The sequence below is a fragment of the Pogona vitticeps genome, chromosome 10, assembly GCF_051106095.1.
Source record: "Pogona vitticeps strain Pit_001003342236 chromosome 10, PviZW2.1, whole genome shotgun sequence".
Classification (NCBI taxonomy): domain Eukaryota; kingdom Metazoa; phylum Chordata; class Lepidosauria; order Squamata; family Agamidae; genus Pogona; species Pogona vitticeps.
This window is the reverse complement of record NC_135792.1, coordinates 21455955-21465335: the sequence shown is the minus strand read 5'-3', so window position 1 is coordinate 21465335 and position 9381 is coordinate 21455955. Positions and strand designations below refer to the sequence as shown.

Here is a 9381-nt window from a genome sequence, read left to right as displayed (position 1 = left end):
ATGCGTTCCAATAAGTGGGGAAACTTACCCCTCCAGCGATGTTTTCGCGTCCGGCGGCCATTTTGGAGCCGCCGAAGAGCTGATCGGCGGCTCCAAAATGGCCGCCGCATGACCCGAAATGGCCCCTATCAGCGTTTTCGCACCCTCCCCTTGCTTATGGAGGTCGCAAAAACGCTGCGGGGGGGCATTTCGGGCCATCCGCGGCTATTTTAATGGCCGCGGATGACCCGAAATGCCCCCCGCAGCGTTTTCGCGACCTCCGTAAGCAAGGGGAGGGCGCGAAAACGCTGATAGGGGCCATTTCGGGTCATGCGGCGGCCATTTTGGAGCCGCCGATCAGCTCTTCGGCGGCTTCAAAATGGCCGCTGGAGCCCCAATCGTCGCAAAGCGAGTGCGGCGATTGGGGCTGATCCGTATAGCGATCCCCAAAAAGGGATCGCTATACGGATTTTTCGTTAAACGGTGCACTCGTTAAGCGAGGCACCACTGTATTTGATTCTGCATAAACAATTCTGAAATGATCCCATCAAGATGGAAACTGACCACACAAGATGTGCAGACATCACTACAAGTTATTTGTGCTAATTAAGTTCAATGGGAAGGAATTCAGTCCCACCATAACATGCTACATCCAAAGACTAGGCCATTAACACCTCTATGTTGTTGTTGTTTAGTCATGTCCGACTCTTCGTGGCCCCATGGACCAGAGTACGCCAGGCCCTCCTGTCTTCCACTGCCTCCCAGAGTTGGGTCAAATTCATGTTGGTCGCTTTGGTAATACTGTCCAACCATCTCATCCTCTATCGTCCCCTTCTTCTCTTGCCTTCACACTTTCCCAACATCAAGGTCTTTTCCAAGGAGTCTTCTCTTCTCATGAGATGGCCAAAGTATTGGAGCCTCAGCTTCAGGATCTGTCCTCCCAGTGAGCACTCAGGCTTGATTTCCTTTAGAATGGATAAGTTTGTTCTCCTTGCAGTCCAGGGGACTCTCAAGAGCATCCTCCAGCACCTCTATAAATTGCCCTTATTCTATGGGGATATATCACAACACAACACACACTTGTACTCAGGGAAATGAAAAATAACTTCCAGACAGGCTTTTGTGGGCAGGTCACCTTCACTACCAGACCACAGAGGAACCAGCTTCCTGGTTTAAATATGAAGGAAGGCTTCATCAGGGGCAAACCAGGTGGAACCGGAGAAAGGTGAAAGCTAAGGGGCTTTCACAGAGACACAGACAGACCAGCTAGGAAGAAAGCAGGAGGTGGGGAACACACTGGGTTTGATGCAGAATCAATGCAGAGCAAATTAAACAGTGATAGGAAGAGGGAGGGAGGAAAAGTTTTGATACACCAAGGTATTTTCACCAGGCAGACGGCTTGTCTTGCTTCTTTTTACACCAGGTGGCTAAAAACAATCAAAACTAAAACAAAAAGCAGGGAGATGCAAATGGTAAGGATCCATGCCAAGACAAAGCAACATTGAGTAGGACCTGACATCATGGCTTGTACAAAAAGGCTTTATTAAATCCCACATGTCTTGCAATATAAGATATGGATCATGACCTTCTCTTTGTCCTCCAAGGCTAATGAATTTGTGTCAGAGCATATGTATAATGTCTTGGTGTCAATACAGGCAACAATCCAACAGGTTTCAACTTACAACTGAAGCACTAGATTTAGGACCTTATCACAACTTATCAATCACTGTCTGATCACCAAATTATCCATTTGAACACTGCACTTCATGTTACGCACACTCATAGCTACATACAGTGTGGTCAGTTGCATTATTTATTACACATAAATGCACATGGATATATTGAATATTCTTTCCTTAGATGTGAAACACAGTAGACCATATGTTGACCTGAGAGGGAGTTTCTGGTTGCTATATATACACCTGGGACCTGCAAGTCTGCAGTAGAAATGCTAAGAAAACCATAATGCTACATAACCATTAAACTGAGCTCATTCACTTCAAGGTTACTTATAAAAATATTATTGTCCTTACTTCACTTAGCTACTAAAGAAGCCAGGGCAGTAACACTCAACATAACTGTATTATGCAATGATCGACTTTTAATGCACACCAACAGTCAAGAAATTGGATATACAGAAAAATCTCTCAAGACTACTTAAATTTTAATCACTTTTTTATTGTTCTATTGCAAGAGTCAAGAGTAGAGTAAACAACATTTTTAGCCCCACTGGGCTTTCCAGCAGGTATGGCTTATAGAAACAAGAGGATACTAGCAATTTGTACTGTTCAAAGACACTATAAAAGTCTGCCGTCATTCAATCTCTTCTTCTATCACTGAAAGAGAGATTCTTACACATGTACTATCACTCACTGTCATCTGGGATACCAAAGATCCATCAATAATGTTTTTTAACACATGAAAGACCAGGCCAATAAAGAACTAGAAAATCAAAGCAGGAGAAAAACAACGGAGTTAAATTTTTCAAAGCCATGTTAAAAAAAAGTACGGAAAACACTGTAAAATGTAAATTAATTAAAGGAGAACAGTGGTTAAGGAGGCAATCTTTTGAACAAATTAGTAGCGATATTGGGGTTACCTCTACGGAAATCCAATGTGCAAGGTGTAGGAAACGTAAAGCTTTCCAGATATTGTTGGTCTTCATTGTCCATAAGCCCTTCTTAACATGAGTCAAAATAGTAGAACCCCACCTTTCAAAAAGGTGCAGGCTGGGGTAAATTGGTCTGCTCCAGTTATGTCTGTATGTAGACCCCAGAAAAATGAACAGACCAACCTGGCCCATCAGCACACCGAACAGTGAGACGATGTTCATGTGGACAGGCTCTCCAACTGTCCCCAAGGGGAGGAGCTGCCTTTTCATCTCAGCTCAAGCCCTTTCACCCCATGGAAACCAATACACCCTCTCTAAAAGAGTTCTTAAAAAAAAGAATTCCTAGAGGGAAAGACAATATGGGATGGAGGAAAAGGAACTGCAGGATAGAGAAATCTGTTGAAGTCTCCATGCACTTGACTCTAGTAGGAAACTAAAGAGTCAGTTGAGAATACCACTGTTTCAGCAGTAACCGCTGGGTTCGTGCTAGTCCTGATAGTCCTTCAAGCCGGAATCAGAGGCAAACTATGGCTTACGTAGAAAATAATCAGGCAGCCAGAATCTCAGCATATGCTCATCACTTCTGCCGGACATTACAATGAAAGTAATGCAATGCCATTTGTTGAAAAGAGGTCTATAAGAATGGAAATAATGGGAAGAAAAATTACTCATGAGCCATAACTGCACTTTAAGTAACTTTCAAGGTAAATACACACTTAGACATATACTTGGAAGAAAATACGGTTGTTTTGAGTTCTCATCTAAGTTTCTCTTCATGGTGTTCTGCCCTTGAAAATCCAGTTGCTTTCACACCAGTTGGGGAAAGGGATGAGCATTTTTTTCCCATACTGTAGAACAAACACTGCAGAACAAACGGTTGAGAAAACTTTTTTAACATATTTGGAAAGGGAAAAAAGGGGAAAGGGAAAATTGCTCTGCCTCCACACTTAGGACTGGGCAGGTGATTTCCTGATCTTCAGAAATGGAATTAGACAAGGGGCATATTGCCTGCCCATCGGGATATGGGACATCCCGAGGTAATGTTAAAAGACTGCCCAGGGTTCTTTCCTTCAGATGCCAGCTCCTACTTGGCATTAGAAGCAGGAGAAAGAGGCGACAGGAGCTTTTCTCCCACATCATGACATGATTGGAATATCACTTGTCCTTGAGTAAGTACCAAGTGAGCATCAAGAAGCAGGACAGATACTGGAGAGGCTGCTGTGTTGCTGAGTCAACATGGCCAGGACTTAGACACCCTGATAAAATAAAACACTGACGCATCAATGTGAAAGCAAGGGTGGGTGATGCTTTTCTTAGTCCATTAAAATCTCACACCATCTCTGTGTTCTTTGTCTCTTCATGATTCGTCTGACTGGGCATTAAAGAGATGGGGGGTGCAAGTAAGGAGGAGGAGAGGAAAGGAGATGAGAAGATAGATCTCAAATCCATGCCATGAAGCAATGGCCTTTTTTTGGATGTGGACAGGTACACAGAAATGTGAGAAAGGTTTGCAGAATTCTAATCACGTTGCCGGAGATGTAACCTGAAACCTACCATCTCTGAGCACATACTGCAACCTCCATTTTGAAACTTCCTGGGCATAATCCTCAACCTGACGCCGACCTCTGTCGCATCAACAGCTAGCTTCTCTGTTTGAGATTCTCGTGCTCTAAGAAAGAAGGTATCACCTATCCCTGCCTTTGAATTGTGTACAAGGATCAGATGGCTTGTTGTTGGACATCTTATCAAGCAATCTGCACTTTTGAGGAAAGGGGCAACAGGCACCCCAGTTGGTTTCCCCCCATTTTATCACTTCTGATCAGTGAACAAGCCTTAACATCCTTCAGCCGCCGCCACATGTAAGACACCAATTTTGCTGGATACACATGGAATTGTCTAAACCAGTTGCTTCTGCTGTAATGGACTCATAATTCATTTATGAAGCAAAAAGATTGTACATGATGCTAGGCAAGGTAGCCCAAGGAGATGCTTTCTGTTCTGATGATTTACATTTCATAACGATAATAAAACCTGATTACTCTAAGCATGCCCCGTGCACATGCTGTGACGTCATTGTAAAGTGTATTTAATGGCTTAAGAACACCAAATGGCCATAAAACTACTTACAGTAAAGGTCCACTACAGGTCAGATGTGCATCAAATGAAGAAGACACTTAAGACACTATTAGGGATACGTCAAGTCAAAAACAAAATGACAGACCTTTTTTATGATACAACTAGAAATCAATAAGGAAAGACTGTTTGGTGTTCTGAAGTTGACTACTCTCAATTTCTTCCCGATATTTCACTTATGCTTATGTCTTTTTAAGAATAAAAATGAACTGGATTTTTAGCTGGATTTTCAATGGCAGAGCACCATGAAGAGAAACTTAGAAGACAAAACAAAACATCCAGTTATCTGTTTAACTAGATGTCATGTTAGGTGTGAGTTTTATATGCAGTTTATCTTTATTATGCCACAAAATGAGTGACAGATAATTTGTTGTATAAACCTCTTCCTGAGTGAGTCTATTGGGTGAAGTCTCTACAGAAAATAAACCTACTTGAGAATAATGCCACCCCTCCTTCTTTTAACTGATGCTAACCAATATTCTAGAGGGACGTGGTGGCGCTGTGGGCTAAACCGCAGAAGCCTGTGCTGCAGGGTCAGAAGACCAAGCAGTCGTAAGATCGAATCCACGCGACGGAGTGAGCTCCCGTTGCTCGTCCCAGCTCCCACCAACCTAGCGGTTCGAAAGCATGCAAATGCAAGTAGATAAATAGGGACCACTTTGGTGGGAAGGTAACAGCGTTCCGTGTCTAAGTCGCACTGGCCATGTGACCACGGAAGATTGTCTTCAGGCAAACGCTGGCTCTATGGCTTGGAAACGGGGATGAGCACCGCCCCCTAGAGTCGAACACGACTGGACAAAAACTGTCAAGGGGAACCTTTACCTTTACCTTTTTAACCAATATTCTAGCTATTGTACAATACCATCTGTTGCCAACAGGTATCCAATTCTAGTTCAAGGCCCTTCTTTTGCACTCAGTTTATAAACCTGGTTGTGGACAATCTCCGTGGATAGAGAGATGGATGACAGGTTGCTTGCCACTCCTGCACTTGATGGGGTGGCATCACTCACAAAACCTTTCTTCTCAAATGCAAAGATAGTCTTAGGTTATTCTATGTTATCTCTGAAGTAGTAAGTGCATAAAAACAGAAGGTGGCCCATGCAGGAAGACAACCCGGAAAAATTCAAGACTAAACAACAACAATATGTAAGTGACAACATGATTCTGACTGATGGTTTTAAAAACTGAATTTACCCTGACATTTATTTTTAAAATGCACACTAAAATGATATCCAAGTAGTGTATTCAACGGCAGTGATTCCTGTATTGGAGGGCTTGGTACATTAAACACATTTAAGAAGTCACAGAATTGCTGGATAGTTCAGTGGCTTAGGTATATGGGTGAAGAGTCCAAGGTTAGGAGTTTAATTCCTCGCTGTGTCTCCCTGAGAAGGGACTCAATGACCTATTGAGTCCCTTCCAGCTCTCCAGTTCTAAGAGGATGATGATGATGATGATGATGATGATGATGATACCTTGAGAACTGATATATTGAGAACTGGCCCAAAATATAACCCCACACTATATAAGTCAAACAACAAATTGACATGTATCTCTACAGTGTTGTGGCCGAAAAGTCACCTTGCAGTGGGGAGAAAGGGTTGTGGGAATCCACCAGTAGCATTCAAAGAATTATTATATTCTGAACTATCATAAACCTAAACTCAGTACTCAGCAAAGTTGCAACTCCTGATCCAAGCAATGACCCCGGGAATTAAAACGTAATTTCTGAAAAACAGCACGCTCACCACAGAAATCTTCTTGGCATTGCATCCGTAAAAGATACTATACTTAACCAACAGTGTAAATCAAGATAGCCTTCCCCTAGACAACACCTCTGAAAAATTACAGTGTGCTGTTTAAAAAACCTTGGAATGATATTCCCTATTTAGACGAGGTCCAGAAGATGTGATGAGAGGAACAGGGACAGGAACAAAACCTAGAATATGGAGTCCTCTTTTTTCATGCTTAATATCTTGCTTGGAAGTGGATTTTGATTATGTTTTTACTGGAACCCTGCAATGTTTTGTAAGACCACAAATAAAAATTACTTACTAGAAAGTTAAACGATGGTTGAAAAAAAAAGAAAGGGGGGGGGGAAGCCTTTATCTGAGCCAAAGCTCAATTGCTGTTATTAGAAAATTTATTTCGGCCACACACAAAGTGATTGTTAATATTTGCCAAAGAATGTAGACTTATATAGTAACTAGGTCAAAAAGGCAGCATATCAGCTTTCAAATAAGTTTTAACATAACGCAAAAACGTTTTAACTTACATGGCCAAGACCTTGTCAGCTTTTAATTTAAAAGGCTGCGGGAAACAGTACACAAAATTATAATTCATAAACTCTGAAACTGTAGATATGTTAAGGTCACTTGGCACAGCAGCTAATTAAATTAAATTAGACCTTCTACTGATTAGTTTCTACCTACAGCAAAAATGTATGCAAAGTTTATATTGGACAGATATGGCAATGCTAACGATCCATCTTGAGCCGGGGAATAGCCCTTGTTACAAAAGCCTCCGATTCTTTTTTAATTGGGGGGGAACCGTATGTCCTCAATGCAAACTGAAATCGTTGCCAAAGAAGGATAGGCTTACTCCTCAAGGCTGAGCTTTGAACTATCTAGATCCAGACTGTGTTTGGTATTTCAAGTTAGGGAGCTGATTAAATCAAAAATGTCTAATATGCACTAAGTGCTATGCAAAAAAAAAAAAAAAAAAAAACGAGTAGAGGGGACAGAAGGCTCTGTCTGAACGAGATGAAAGGTAAGAGCAGTTGGAAAGGAATGGGGAATTATCTGCTAGCTGTGAGGAAAACAGACGTAAAAAAAGGTAAAGAATACTACCATTAACCAAAGAAATATCAAGGGCGGGGGGGGAAACAGAAGAGAAACCACACAACCATTTAGCAAAGAGCGATCCGATTCCGTACGTGGAAAGAAAAGTATCACTGGAGAGAAAGCAGGGAGACCAGGGAGTGATATAAAGGAATGCAGAGCTGATGGAGAGATCAGGGTTTGATGAAAAGAGAAAACAAGGAGGGAGAAGGTAGACAGCAAGGAACATAGATAACAATGGGGAAGACAACGAAGCTCTTTAAAGTGGGGGCAAACAGCAGCCTTCAAAACACCTGTCCTTGACATCTTTTCTCTCTGCCTTGCCATCTGGGACGCATGGGCAATTTTATCCTAGAGGGTGTCAGGAAGGTTTTTATGTAGGTAAAGGTAAAGGTTCCCCTTGACAATTTTTGTCCAGTCGTGTTCGACACTAGGGGGCGGTGCTCATCCCCGTTTCCAAGCCACAGAGCCAGCGTTTTTGTCCGAAGACAATCTTCTGTGGTCGCATGGCCAGTACAACTTAGACACGGAACGCTGTTGCCTTCCCACCGAGGTGGTCCCTATTTATCTACTTGCATTTGCATGCTTTCGAACCGCTAGGTTGGTGGGAGCTGGGACAAGCGACGGGAGCTCACTCCATCGCGTGGATTCGATCTTACGACTGCTTGGTCTTCTGACCCTGCAGCACAGGCTTCTGCGGTGTAGTCCGCAGTGCCACCACGTCCCTCAAGAGCTGGGCACAAACCAAATGAAGAACCAGAAAAAAAAAACACCAATGAATTGGGCTGGTTCATGGTTTGCTTCAAAGGGACGTGGTGGCGCTGCAGGTTAAACCACAGAAGCCTCTGTGCTGCAAGGTCAGAAGACCTGCAGTCATAAGATCTAATCCACGCGACAGAGTGAGGCCCCCATCGCTTGTCCCGCCAACCTAGCGGTTTGAAAGTATGCAAAAATACAAGTAGATAAATAGGTACCACCTCGGTGGGAAGGTAAATGACGTTCCATGTCTAGTTACACTGGCCATGTGACCACAGAGGATTGTCTGCGGACAAACACTAGCTCTATGGGTTGGAAACGGAGATGAGCACTACCCCCTAAAGTCGGATACAACTGGACAAATTGTCAAGGGGAACCTTTACTGTTATCTATGGTTTGCTTCATAACCGAGTTTGGGAATCCTGTTCTGCCAAAACAAAGCACTGAACTTCTTTCCCCCTTGGCACTTTGTTTTGCCTTGCCAAAACAGGTGCCTGCCCACCCAGTTCCCACTGCCCCTCTTGCCTCTCTACCTGGTCCTGCCAACACCAACGCCAATGCTATCATCAGAGACAATGAGCTGGCTTCCCTTCCAGCATCCTGGACTGCTGCCTCTGTGCATGCACCCACCGCCCAGCTGACCAGGGCAATCAGCTTGTTTGTTGGGTGCATGCCCTGATCAGCTGGGAGGTGGGCGCATGCACAGAAGGCGCACACAGACTGAGCTCCTGAAAGAGAAGCTGTGCTGCTGCTGCGGTCAACCCAGCACTACCAGGCAGGAACTGAAAAGTGAACCCAAGCAGGTTTGATTTTCCAGTTGGTTTGTGAGGGTCTGTTGTTCATTGCTGCCCATGAAAAACAAACCATCACAAACCACCATTTCTCAACTTCATATCCATCTATATTTTTAAGTGAAATTACGAATGTTGTATCCTTCCACTTATGAGCAAGTTGTCTGTTGACCTCCAACCCTGTTTGCACCCTGACCCACAGACTGATCTCCCAAAAAACTATCCCCTTCCAATTACACAGGAACAGTGAATTGCTGCCCCTCCAGATGTT

General features: G+C 43.4%; 1 protein-coding gene across 4 annotated transcripts in view; it reads right to left on the bottom strand.

Moving 5' to 3' along the window:
• The window catches only part of WWOX (WW domain containing oxidoreductase), a 605441-nt gene that overhangs the window by 531928 nt on the left and 64132 nt on the right, over positions 1–9381 (bottom strand). The window lies entirely within an intron of this gene.